We start from the raw sequence: 14,541 nt of genomic DNA, 5'->3' as shown, positions 1-14,541 counted from the left end.
TATATTTCTTCTCATAAACTCAAAGCAGGCTCTCTAAAGTCATTTTAAACGTGTTAATTTGACCCAATAAGTTAATAGAAATCTGACTTTGAATGTGAAAGGAAATTTTTTCCAACTTTTTTGTAAATAACTTATGAACATCCTAGGTTAATGACACCTTTTTACTCAAATGTTCTGCACTTTTTTTTTTTTTTTTTTTTTTTGAGAAGGAGTCTCGCTCTGTCAGCCAGGCTGGAGTGCAATGGCATGATCTCCGCTCACTGCAACTTCTGCCTCCTGGGTTCACGCCATTCTCCTGCCTCAGCCTCCTAAGTAGCTGGGATTACAGGTGCCCAGCTAATTTTTGTATTGTTAGTAAAGACAGGGTTTCGCCATGTTGGGCAGGCTGGTCTAGAACTCCTGACCTTGTGGTCTGCCCACCTCGACCTCCCAAAGTGCCACCACACCAGGCCTCTGCACATTTTTGAAGTGGGGTCAAAGGGAGTCTGGGAGAACCTGTTCATCACCATTGTTTGTATTGCTTAGCTGGGGTCTTGAAGAGAGTGTGCCCCAAGTAGATTCAGGTAATGATCTACACAACTTCAGCTGGCGGATGAACTGTCTAATTTAAAAACACCAGTGAAGAAAGTCATTGGTAGCTTGATGGGGATGGCATTGAATCTATAAATTACCTTGGGCAGTATGGCCATTTTCACGATATTGATTCTTCCAACCCATGAGCATGGAATGTTCTTCCATTTGTTTGTATCCTCTTTTATTTCATTGAGCAGTGGTTTATAGTTCTCCTTGAAGAGGTCCTTCACATCCCTTGTAAGTTGGATTCCTAGGTATTTTATTCTCTTTGAAGCAATTGTGAATGGGAGTTCACTCATGATTTGGCTCTCTGTTTGTCTGTGATTGGTGTACAAGAATGCTTGTGATTTTTGTACATTGATTTTGTATCCTGAGACTTTGCTGAAGTTGCTAATCAGCTTAAGGAGATGTTGGGAATTGGAAAAAACTACTTTAAAGGTCATATGGAACCAAAAAAGAGCCTGCATCGCCAAGTCAATCCTAAGCCAAAAGAACAAAGCTGGAAGCATCACGCTACCTGACTTCAAACTATACTACAAGGCTACAGTAACCAAAACAGCATGGTACTGGTACCACAACAGAAACACAGATCAATGGAACAGAACAGAGCCCTCAGAAATGATGCCACATATCTACAACTATCTGATCTTTGACAAACCTGACAAAAACAAGAAATGGGGAAAGGATTCCCTATTTAATAAGTGGTGCTGGGAAAACTGGCTAGCCATATGTAGAAAGCTGAAACTGGATCCCTTCCTTACACCTTATACAAAAATTAATTCAAGATGGATTAAAGACTTAAATGTTAGACCTAAAACCATTAAAATCCTACAAGAAAACCTAGGCAATACCATTCAGGACATAGGCGTGGGCAAGGACTTCATGTCTAAAACACCAAAAGCAATGGCAACAAAAGCCAAAATTGACAAATGGGATCTAATTAAACTAAAGAGCTTCTGCACAGCAAAAGAAACTACCATCAGAGTGAACAGGCAACCTACACAATGGGAGAAAATTTTTGCAACCTACTCATCTGACAAAGGGCTAATATCCAGAATCTACAATGAACTCAAACAAATTTACAGGAAAAAAACAAACAACCCCATCAAAAAGTGGGCAAAGGACATGAACAGACACTTCTCAAAATAAGACATTTATGCAGCCAAAAAACACATGAAGAAATGCTCATCATCATTGGCCATCAGAGAAATGCAAATCAAAACCACAGTGAGATACCATCTCACACCAGTTAGAATGGCCATCATTAGAAAATCAGGAAACAACAGGTGCTGGAGAGGATGTGGAGAAATAGGAACACTTTTACACTGTTGGTGGGACTGTAAACTAGTTCAACCATTGTGGAAGTCAGTGTGGCGATTCCTCAGGGATCTAGAACTAGAAATACCATTTGACCCAGCCATCCCATTACTGGGTATATACCCGAAGGACTAGAAATCATGCTGCTATAAAGACACATGCACACGTATGTTTATTGCGGCACTATTCACAATAGCAAAGAGTTGGAACCAACCCAAATGTCCAACAACGATAGACTGGATTAAGAAAATGTGGCACATATACACCATGGAATACTATGCAGCCATAAAAAATGATGAGTTCATGTTCTTTGTAGGGACATGGATGAAACTGGAAACCATCATTCTCAGTAAACTATCGCAAGGACAAAAAACCAAACACCGCATGTTCTCACTCATAGGTGGGAATTGAACAATGAGAACTCATGGACACAGGAAGGGGAACATCACACTCCGGGGACTGTTGTGGGGTTGGGGGAGGGGGGAGGGACAGCATTAGGAGATATACCTAATGCTAAATGACGAGTTAATGGGTGCAGGAAATCAACATGGCACATGGATACATATGTAACAAACCTGCACATTGTGCACATGTACCCTAAAACCTAAAGTATAATAATAATAAAAAAATAAATAAATAAATAAAAACACCAGGGACTCGCCACCACCTAAATTTTGTTCCAACCTAATAAATGCATTCTATCACTAGTGAACTATGGTTAGATATCTGATTTTTCCACATTTCCTACCTACCTGTCATTCCTGAACTTTTAATTATAATTGGTTATTACTAACTGTACTAATTTTAACTTAATTGGATCTATTTTTAGGATTCAACTGAGATAATTTTCTTAATTTTTAAACTATATTCTCATTCTTGTTTCCAAAGAATACCTGCTCATTTAAAAATTTTTAAAACATGAAAATATTTTGATTAAAACGTTAATATCCACCTCTAATGTCCTTGAAACTTATTCCCATGTAATAATAACAATTGATTAAACTCATTCCATTTGATTTTTCTATGAATAATCAAACACACACGTATGAGTGTATATGTGTGTGTGTGTAAACACACATGTACATACATATATACTATGCACATATGGTATCAACACTTTGTTGAACCCTTAGTAAATGTCAGGAATCACATTATATCAAAGTGGCTATGGTTCCGGCCTGTGAAATTTGACAGCTTGGATTCAAATTCTGATTCACCTTGGACTAGCTTTATGACTGTTGGCAGGTTAACTATTTTATGCTTTTGATTTTTCATCTGTAAAATAGTAGTTATAACAATGTCCACCTCTGAGGGCTATAGTGAGGTAAAGAGGAAATGTACTTATAAAACATTTAGAATGATATCTGACACTCAGTAAGCATTAGCTATTATAATTTTTATCTCATGTAAGCTTATTGGGTACTAACCCCTCCCAAATAAGAATTCTTATTGTATTCATTTTGCTGATAAGAAAATTGGAGCTTAAAATGTTTAAGAAATTTTCCCAAGGTTACACACTAGTTAGAGATGTAACAAGAGATTAGCATGGGGAATCTGAAAACAAGGTAATCTTTTAACTTCAATACTATCTGAACTATATTGTAAGATGCTATGCCATACTCCAAATACATTCAGTGAATCACAGGGTTCTCATACTTAACATTTTAACTTAAAATGTAACAACAAAAGAACAGCTAATTTATATTGACTATTAATTATGTGCTAAGTGCTTTGCATGTGACATCTTATTAAAAAACAATTTTAAAAATGAAGAAAACGAGATGTAGGTTTAGATAGGTTAAGTACCTTTCTCACCATCATGCAGTAAGAAGCAGTCTGCAAAAGAACTCAGTTCTGCTGACATGAAAGTACATCTACTTAAGCTCTTTGATTTACTTCTACCATATGTTGGACATGTTTTTGTGTTAGAATAAATGAGTCTACTTAATTCTGTTTCATTGATGTTAAATGTATGGATGTTTTATAATTTATTTAATCCATTCCCGTACTGATGAACATTCGGTATTGTTGCCACTAAATACGAGGCTGTAAGAATCATTTATGCATTTGTTTCTTTCAAATTTTGCATGATTAGTTTTGTAGGATAACTTCTAAAGAAAGAAAATACAGAGTTTAAAAAGTTAGAACTCGGGGTGGCCGAGTGGGGGAAATTTAAAGAAAAAAACAACTTAGGACTTAAACTGTTTTGCTTTACATAGTTCTACCAATTTTTCCAGACATCAATATTGTATGAATAGCTCAAGGTTATATAAATGTGGAAATAGTATTTCTCCATGTTTTTAGGTTGGGTTCTCTGGGTGTAATCTGAAATAGGTTTGTGCAATATATTGGAAGAGTGCTCTCAGGAGAAAGAATGAGGAAGCAGTGCAGAGCAGGGAAAACAGTAAGGCACAGATGTGGTCTCAGCTAGAGATTAGCTTCAGTCTGCTTCCAAGAGGAACTCTACATTTTCAGTCCACCAGTCCTTGACTGCAAACTGCAACCTCGGTAAGTGGGTGGGAGGTACAAGGGATCTCCTTTGGTTGTGGTATTCTCTGGAGAATGGGAGAGTTCTGAGCCTTGGGAACTCAAATGCTGAGCAGTTGGGGTGTGGTGACATTGTATGATAAAGGGAATATAGGAGGTCACCAACAAAATCCACTATAATTCATACTACACAATGCATAGACCCATTTAGGTCTAACACTACAGCCACAGTTTTGGGGGATTTTTGTTGGTCACAATTTCGGAGAAAACTTACAGGACATGAATTGGGAGATGCTGTAATTGTTCTGGGGGCTTTAAGTAATATTCATCATCTTTCTCTTTCAAAATTCTTTCAAGATTGCCTTCCCTTTCAGCTAGCACTTTTGCAGGTCTTGGTGGTTTACATGGTGGGGGACCCATATAATCATGTGAATGGAAACTAAACTCATTTTTACAAAGCCATTATCAGGCCTTGGTTGCTCTTCTTATTCATTTTTGGCTTAATTCAGGTTGCGGATATGAAGAGATATGTAGGAAGATCACCAGAGTTCCAAACTCCTCCTTGCCCCAGTTATGTAATGGCAGCCTACTTCCCCTTAATGATGTGGGCCATTTATTCCTGCTTGCTGGTCTACTGGAGCAAAGAACCCAATGAGAACAGGGGGCTGCAAGCTGTAAGCTTACAGATTCTCTTACCTCTCAGTGGTTATGTCTATGCTGTGGGACTGAAGACTCTAGATACTGAGTCTTGTGAGGACAGAAAGCACAATTCCCCAAGCACCGCATTATGATTGATGGTAAGCAAGGCAAACCCTGCTTTTTACCCATTGGTCCCTGAACCCATTCAGTCTTCCTAGTGGTCACACAGAACAATATAGTCGCCATTGGTTTAGGGTTCATACTGCATCTTCAAATATACTACCTCATTTTCATGTACTATCATTGTATTAGTCCATTCTTACATTGCTGTAAAGAACTACCTGAAAGTGGGTAATTTATGTAGAAAAGAGGTTTAATTGACCCACATTTCCACAGGCTGTACAGGAAGCATGGCTTTGGGGGCCTCAGGAAATTTACAATCATGACGAAAGGGTGAAGGGAAAGTAAGCATGTCTTCACATGGCGGCAGGATAGGGAGGGAGAGAGAGAGCAAAGGGGGAAGTAGTACACGCTTTTAAACAATCAGATCTCATGATAACTCACTCACTATCATGAGGACAGCAAAGGAGAAATAAGCCCCATGATCCAATCACCTCCCACCAGATCCCTCCCCAACATTGTGATTTATGATTCGACATGAGATTTGTGTGGCTAAAGGCGGTGGAAGCAGTATCTGAATTGACTGTCTCCCCTTTCGATTGATGCTTCTGCAGAAAGTATATCTTTACAACAGTCAGAACAAAAGAGCAGAGTTTGTATATAACACTATTTAATGGAGAGCTTATTGGTAACAAATATGAGACACCCTGTTGGGACTGCCAAAAATAATTGTATGGAAAAACTTTCAATAGCTTACCTAGATTTCCAGAAATTTTTGGTGGAGATAGGAGCTCCCAGTATACTGTTAATTGTTGTTAATGTAACTCCATTGAAACTTTACATATAGTCTACAAATGAATTGACATTCTTGTTTGCTTAGGTATATGAAAGTATTTAAAGTAAACTCAAAACAAATTTTATTTTCTCAGGAGTTGTTAGAAGGGAACCCTGTTCATGCTCACAGGCTTGATTGGGAAAGCAATGCATTGCAATGATGTTTTCAAAATCAATTCAGAAAAAAACAAAATATAGTCAGCCTTTGTATTTGTGGGTTCTGTATCCTTGGATTTAACCAATTATGGATCAAATTTTTTAAATGACTGGTTCTGTTTTTACTGAACGTGTACAGACATTTTTCTTCTCATTATTCCATAAACAATATAGGATAACAACTATTTACATGACATTTACATTGTCTTAGTAAATATTACTGTAAGTAATCTAGAGATGGCTTATAGTATACTGGAAAATGTGCATAGGTTATATGCAAATGCTACACCATTTTAGATCAGGGACTTGAACATCTATGTATTCTGGTATCCATAACAGGCCCTGGAACCAATTTCTTATATCCATGGGAGGTGACTGGGAGGTGATTGTATAAATATTCTTGATTTGAAAATATTATCAAAAGTTATTCTGAAATCTAACAGCTGTAAACTTGAGCCATTGGTAATGAGACATGAAAAATAGTATAGGAATTTAAACTATCACTATTCTTGGGACAGTCAATTTGGAAAACATGAATCAAAGAAATGTTAAATGTTCTTTGACAGTGCACATGTCATTTGTTAGAGGACAAATGTCACATATCTATTGAAATTTATTATTAGCAGGTGAACATGTTTAGTTTTATGATTTAGTTTTTTGTGAGACATATAAATTGTAATTGATTTTCTTATGCAATCTGAAGATGATATCAATATTACTACAAAATGTCAATAGCAATGGAGTTATTGAAATCATCTAAATATTATACTGCTAAATTTTGCTAAGCATGTTATAGTAGTTCAGAAAAAGGTAGATGTTTTCACCATAAAAATCAAATTTTGGGTACATTAAAGTTCTACTCTTTACTTGATATTACAATACAATACCCAGGACTATACTTAAGGGACATTCTACTGACTTTCACCAGAATATACTTAAAAGAGTAGAAATAGCAACAGTCTCTGTATTTCTAGAGTCAATATCAGATAAATCATTTTAGTAAAGACAATTTAAAATATAAAAGCCTTGTTCACATTAAATACACATGAGAATATAAGAGGAATAAAATCATCTCACTTTTTCTGTCACCCTTGGACTATAGAGAAAAAAGATTTTTAGCAACAGTACAAATAATAGATTGGAAGGGAGAGACTGGTTAGAAAATAACTTTGAGTCTTAAGTGAAAAATAATGGGAGAGATTGCTGGAAGAGAAAATAAAATTAAGAATATTTGGTTTTCATAATGAGAATCTACCTTCTATTGTAAAGTTGTCAGAGCTCACTCTAAAGTGATGGGATATATTAGCTTGTGAATTATGTTTGGTGATAAGCCTGTCTGAGCTTCAAGTTCTTGGACCTTCCTTCCTAACCTTCCTAAAAAGGAAGCACTAGATGTGTCACAACCATGTCACTACAAAATGACTTCCAAAGAGCATCAAAACCCTTTTCAAAAACCTTAAACCTACTTATAGTCATTGATTCTCATCTGCCCATAGCAGGTGCTAATACTTTGGCAATTTGGCCCCAATTTTTGTAAACACATCATTAAAATGCCAACTTCTACAGCCATGAAAGTTAATCAGTAAGCTTTCACTGAAGCTCTTTCTTCAAATTACTGATTTATAGGTAACCCAAATTTTTGTAAGAAAAAAATATATTTGTATTTAGGAGCAGCTTCTCCCATCAAACATTAGGATAAAAACTCTTTGAGGAGGTAACAATAATATTATCTGCAAGTGTCATATATATCAACACATGCTTAGCCAAAGTACTCATCTATCTTATCCTTTTAGCCTAGAAATGAGGTGATACTTTTATCTGCTTATGTAGATGACACCATCTGCTCAATTTACCTATGAGCTTTTCCTCATTACTGATATATTGAATAAGTATAATGTACCTGTAACAGTCAAGGTTGACTCCAATAGACTTTTCAGTTCTCATAGTTCTCATGCTGGACCTTCTCATGCTGGCCAGTGGCGATTTTCTTTACTACCAGAGGAATTTTTGTAGGGTGCCTCCAGAAGATTAAGTTTCATCTTTTGGAATGTAGCTAGTTGAATTCCCAAAGGAAATAATTTGTTGTGCTAGCATATTAGTGGAATTATTTTGGCAGACATAAGGGAAGATTGATTACTGTTTGTCAATTTTAAGTGAGCTGCTCCTAAGCTTTTAGGAACAATGTATAAGGGGTATACACCTGCAGTATATATGTATTTATTTAGATATTTTGAATATTATTCCTGAGATTAATATGAAATTCGTCTATGAAACAGATTTAATTTGGCTTCTTTTAGAGTTTGCTGATTTGTGATATGCCTTATGCTATCAGCTTGCAGTGATGAAGGCTACAACAAATAGTTTCGTGAGAATCAGAATTTATAAGAATCAAAATTATAGTTATGGTAGAGACATAGTTGAGAATATACTCGAATCCTCTAGTATACTCTTCAGGAGACATCTGAAATATGCCTTTTCCCTTCAGTCTAGTATCAGGAAGAACTATCTTGATTAATGTTTTGATTTTATGTTTGGACATTTTAATTACTTTATCTAATCTTCTTTTTCCTTTTTTTCTCACTAAGAAATCTGAGCCAAATTTTTTGATCACCTCTAATACATATAAAGGAAATTACATGGTGCAATTTTATGTGCCAGTATTTCTATTGTTTCTTTTGCCTACCCATATATTCCCTTTGTCCAACTTTCAAAACAATTTGTAGTCATATGTCACTTAATGGAAAATGTATATTTTGAGAAATGCAACCTTAGGCAATTTGTCACTGTGTGAACATCATAAAATGCACTTACACAAATCTAGATGGTATAACCTACTATATACCTAGGCTATATGGTATAGCTTATTGCTGCTAGGCTACAAATCTGTAGAGCACTTTACAGAATACTGTACATTTGTACATCCAAACATATCTAAAATATAAAGAAGGTACAGTAAAAATATGTCACAAAGGATTAAAATGGCATACCTGTAAAGAGAACTGATCGTGAATGCAACTTGCAGGGCTTGAAGTTGCTCTGGACAAGTCAGTGAGTGAGTCATGAGTGAATGTGAAGGCTTGTGACATTATTATACACTACTGTAGACTTGCTAAACACTGTACCCTTAAGCTACACAAAATTTATATAAAATAGCTGTTTATTCGATAATAAATTAACCATAGCTTACTGTAAGTTTTTTACTTTATAAACTTTTAATTTTTAAAACTATTTGCCTCTTTTGTAATCACACATAGCTTAAAACACAAACACATAGTACAGGTGTACAAATTTTTTTCTCCATGCTCATATTCTATAATCTTTTATCTATTTTTAATTTTTTTATGTTTTGGTTTTTAAACTGTTTTTTTTTTTTTTGCTAAAAATGAAGACACAAACACAAACATTAGCGTAGGCCTATGCAAAGTCAAGATTATCAATACTGCTGTTTTCCACCTCCACATCTTGTTCCACTGGAAACCCTTCAGGGATAATAACACATATGGAGCTCTCAGCTATGAAAACAATGCCTTCTTCTGGATACCTCCGGCAGGACCTGCCTGAGACTGTTTTATTGGTAGCATTTTTTTTATAAGTAGAAGGAGTACACTCTAAAATATTGATAAGAAGTACAATACAGTAAATACTAGGCAATAGGAAATTTTAGTAGCTCCATTATAATCTTATGACACCACCATTGTACATACAGTCTGTTGTTAACTGAAACTTCATCATGTGGCTCAGGACTGTATTTGTTTTTACTATGTTATGTATTTTTAGAAATGATCTTAAATTTTTTTGTGGAATAAGATTGAGAATGAACTATTTTTAATACAGTTATACTAACATTTTTTGCAGCTGCAATAACACTTGGCATTTAAGTATTTTTATTTAATAGACAAAAGTTTTCACATGGTTTTATTGTTTTCGTTTGCATTCTTTTGATTTTCAGTGAGTTTATTTTTTATTTGTTTTTCTTTTTATTTGAGCTTTTTTTAATGCTCTTTTATAATTCAGTTGTTATATATACTAGATATGTAGGTAGGTAGGTAGAATAATAGAAAGATATGGCTAATTCAAATACAATGCATTTATTTATCTTACTTGATGAAATATAGTTCCACTGATATTTATTTATTTTTAATACTAATTTTCATTGGACAACAGATTTATATTTCTATGCAAAAAATACTTACCCATCTTAGCTTTTCTATGAATGCTGACTGCTTTAAGACTATTTCTTAATGATAGGCAAACACTATGAGCATTTAAAAATTGAAAGCAATATTAAATAAAAAACCTGATGCTTATAGTATTCTGCTGTTCCATGAATTCGAATTTCTATGCATAATCAATAAAAATTGCCAGTAGACAACTGCTCTAGTCTACAGTTTTTAAATGGAATGCTGCTGTAGCAACGGTACTGGGTTGAAAAAAATCAATATGATTGACTATGTGGAGTTAAAATGGCTACTATTTCATAAATAAAATCCCCATAAAAAACCCAATATTATATAAAGTATATACAAATTTATGATGATGGATCTGCTGTGTCTTCAAACGAAATATAAATGTACTACTTAAATGGGATGAGTCTTGTATGCTCTAATATAGGGTGTCTCTGTTTTCTTTGATTTGTTAGTATGGGTAATCTTAATTAAGGCCCATAACAACATATGGACATAAAATAGATTTGTAAGACTGAATGATTCTATATTCACGACTAATCTTTTGCCCATGACTTGAAATCAACTCCCTTGCACAAAACCAACTTTCCAGCCATGTTATCTGCAGTTAGAAGAAATAGTTCATCTAACGTGACAAACTTACTCTTACAAGAGTTCTAACAAATAGTGCCAAAATATTCCTCTAACAATATAGGCTTCCCTTGCTAGTATGTATTTTTGTTAAGTAACTTGTAGATTGTACATCTTCAATGACATAAGTTTTACTATCCTAAGCATATAGACTGAGAGTTAGACCTTCCCCAGGCACCCTAGTTAAAGCAAAACTCTCAACTCTCAACTAGCTCTGACAAACAAAAAGATAAAAGGTGAAGATTTGCTCTTGCACATTTACAATATAGGCTCTAAATTAACTTCAACAACTGCTGAAATATACCAATTAGCAAGCCTTCATGGACTAAATCAATACTGGATTTGGGAATCCTACTAAATTTGAACATAGTCTCCCCTGTAATCTTAGGGGGACGACTGAATACAAAATAGAGGGCAAATAAGTATGCCTTATTGCATTTTCTAAATTTTCCATAGTGATAGCACCAATTGCTCTAAAACATCTCATAGCAGGCCCTGTTTCTCTGACTTAATGATTACATTAAAATTAAATTGAATCTTTGGCACTTACAAATGGGCTTGACAAAATGGGAACCCACAGACCCCTGCCACCAGTTAAAATAGTTAATATGACCCCATGTAAGTTAAAACAAGGCATTCAAGAATTGAAACTTATTATATTGGACACAATAAATACAGGGGAGAGTATATCATTTCTCAGTCTGATAGTTCAGTTTGGCTTTTTCTTAAACTTAAAAAGATTAAATAGCTACTCAAGGTGAATTACACAATGCTATGGTTCCATCCATTTACACACTCTACAGTCAATAGCCAATATTGTTAAAAATTTGGACTATAATCACCAGAATCTCTTTGCCACAAGATGAAACCACATCTATGACCACTGGAATAACATGCCTGCAGGATGGATGGCATCTCATATCCCTACTTAGTCCATTGTCTGAGGGCACAGAGCTAGAAGAGGCTACTCCTCTCACAGACCCGTTGGCTACCTGAAAATTGCCTGTGGGTTAACTGAGTGAACAACAGTGGAAGTTCATAGACTTTACAGATAGGGTTGATTGCCGCCATTATATGTGATGCAACTTAGTGGAATGTTGCTGTTTTCTATCTTTTAACATGAATGTTCCCAATAAAGGAGGAAACCCTAGGGTCAGGACAATTGGACAAATATCAGACAGTCACTATAGTTCTGGATGTCCTGGTCAACAATTGGTCCCATCTGTCTGTTTTTGCCAAACATCGGGCCACTGCCAATGATCTGGTTGTTTTGTTTGGCCAGTGGCAGCAGCAATTTGTGTCTAAATTTGCCCCCTCTGGAGTAAAAAACTCCAGGAATCTCTTGCCTCACAGGTACTCCAAATGTAATTAAAGGTAATAGATGCTAAAGCCACAATACAAGGACATTCTATTCTCTTCGGGGTTCTGGACATTACTAGCAGTAATCAAGATACTTACTCTATTTCTCAAAATATATTATGCTGAGCTCTTGAAGAAGGCATTCAATGGAAATTCTCTCTCTATCGCAGGTCCTAAATTGCTGATCTTCATAAAGAGGCCTATCGACCTCCTCATACCTATTAAGTTACAAAATGGCAAATAAACCCTTGTTTGTATCATTTTTATCACAGACATCAGTTAACCTAAATTTATGCTTACCAAGGATAACACATTCCTTACATCAATGCCATAGAGGTTCCTCAATTGCCTTTATTGGCCATAAAGGGGACATCTCTAAAGTTCAAATTTTCAACAACCATCTCACCATGTGGCCCTCCCAGTTAAGCGTCTACTGCACTTCCTAGGGAGGTACTCCCTACTAAAAATATTAGTCATCACTAACGTGGATATTTGATGGGATGGAATTAAGTGGTCAATTGTAATACATGGCCTAAAATTTCATACGTTGTCTCAATGTCTTGGACCTCATAGGGCCCTAAGGACTTCTGCTCTCCTCAGATATGTCACCTATCCAGTGGGAAAGTTTCTCTACCTGACTAGATTTCCTATCAGCTGAACTAACTGCATTCCACCCACCTTCTATCTAATGGGTTTCATAATGTCGCTTATATGAGGAGCACTCTAACCTCTTCTACAAAGACTACCTCCCATAGCCCCTGCTTGTTCACTTTGCTCCAGAATGCAATGACTTTGTGGCTCTGTGAGGTATGCAATGTCTCCTTCTCTCTCAGGTTATGAGTATATGTGACTAACAAACTGCTATTAATCTCATTTGTCCCATGTCAAGTGTTGTGTGTTTACCATTTCCCCCTATTCAGGGTGGGGATGCTTCCCTCAACAATGAGATAAATAGGAGGTGATCAGAACACTCAGTATATATGGCCATCTATTTTTAAAATATGACAAAGCTTCTCTTTAAGAGGCGGCCAACCTTATTCTTTTTCCTTCTTGAAATTTTATTTCCACTGTACTAACTACACATCTGAAAAGATACTAGGAACAATATGTGAGTTTAATAAAATAAATACAAAATCATTTGCTTCTTGATATTATAAAGCAAAAATATATAAATGCATATTTAAACACATATGCAAAGATATATATCAAAAATTATTTAAAATCTGTATTACATAACAAAGATAATATTTCAGAATAAGTTTACTAGGAAATGGCCACATATCAAAAAGAATAGAAATTTCACCTAGAGTTTTAAAAAGTCTGCAGGGAAATTTTTGTAAAATAAGGGCAATATACACAACTTACTTTATCATATTTTAAGCATAGAAAACTACAAAATTCAAGACTTTATAGAACAAATGCAGAAACATATCAGTGGAAGTAAATAAAAAGACTGAAATAATAATGGCTGTCAAAGCAGTAATGGGGCAAGAGATTATAAAGAATATGGTGTTTGAAAACAGTCACTTGGAAAAGTAATTTAGACCTGTTACATCTTATAGCAAAAATAAATTCTTCATATGCTAAATATGTGTAAGACAATACTAGTTCTAGAATAAAATATAGATTAATACATATATCAATCTATATTTAGATTAGGACTAAATCTACTAGTCCTAAATCTAATAGTCCTAAAATGCCACGTAAGGACTTTCTTGAGCCCTGTACAAAATAAAGAAAAATATTAATAACTTTTACAAAATGAAAATTAAGAAAAGTTCTTCATGGGGAAAATGTCCTAAAATTTAAATGAAATATACACTAAAAATGATATCTGAGAGGTGGTAAAAGTATTTTATAATTTCTGTATAAAAACAAATTAGAGGCCGGGCGCGGTGGCTCATGGTTGTAATCCCAGCACTTTGGGAGGCCGAGGTGGGCGGATCACGAGGTCAGGAGATCGAGACCACTGTGAAACCCCGTCTCTACTAACTTTATCAAAAAAAGTTAAAAAAGAAAGAACTTAAGATGACCAGAATAAAATAATAAATATAATTATTTTGAATTCTTCAAAAGCTTGATTAATTTCAAGAATAAAGCTAACTAACTCTGTGTGTTTCTTAACCTCACAAAATACCTAATTTTATATATGTGAAGTTTGACTTGCAAAAAGGGAACATTAATTCTTTTCCTTCAATTGCAAACCAGGATAATTATTATAATGTGTTGTTGAGGATTGGAA

The 14,541-nt window shown here is 35.1% G+C and overlaps 1 long non-coding RNA gene across 1 annotated transcript in view; it reads left to right on the top strand.

The window, feature by feature from the left end:
- The window catches only part of LOC134731628 (uncharacterized), a 324,197-nt gene that overhangs the window by 66,762 nt on the left and 242,894 nt on the right, over nucleotides 1-14,541 (top strand). The window lies entirely within an intron of this gene.

Source organism: Symphalangus syndactylus, chromosome 10, assembly GCF_028878055.3.
Source record: "Symphalangus syndactylus isolate Jambi chromosome 10, NHGRI_mSymSyn1-v2.1_pri, whole genome shotgun sequence".
NCBI lineage: Eukaryota > Metazoa > Chordata > Mammalia > Primates > Hylobatidae > Symphalangus > Symphalangus syndactylus.
The sequence above is the reverse complement of the archived record's forward strand: the minus strand, read 5'-3'. Positions and strand labels throughout refer to the sequence as shown.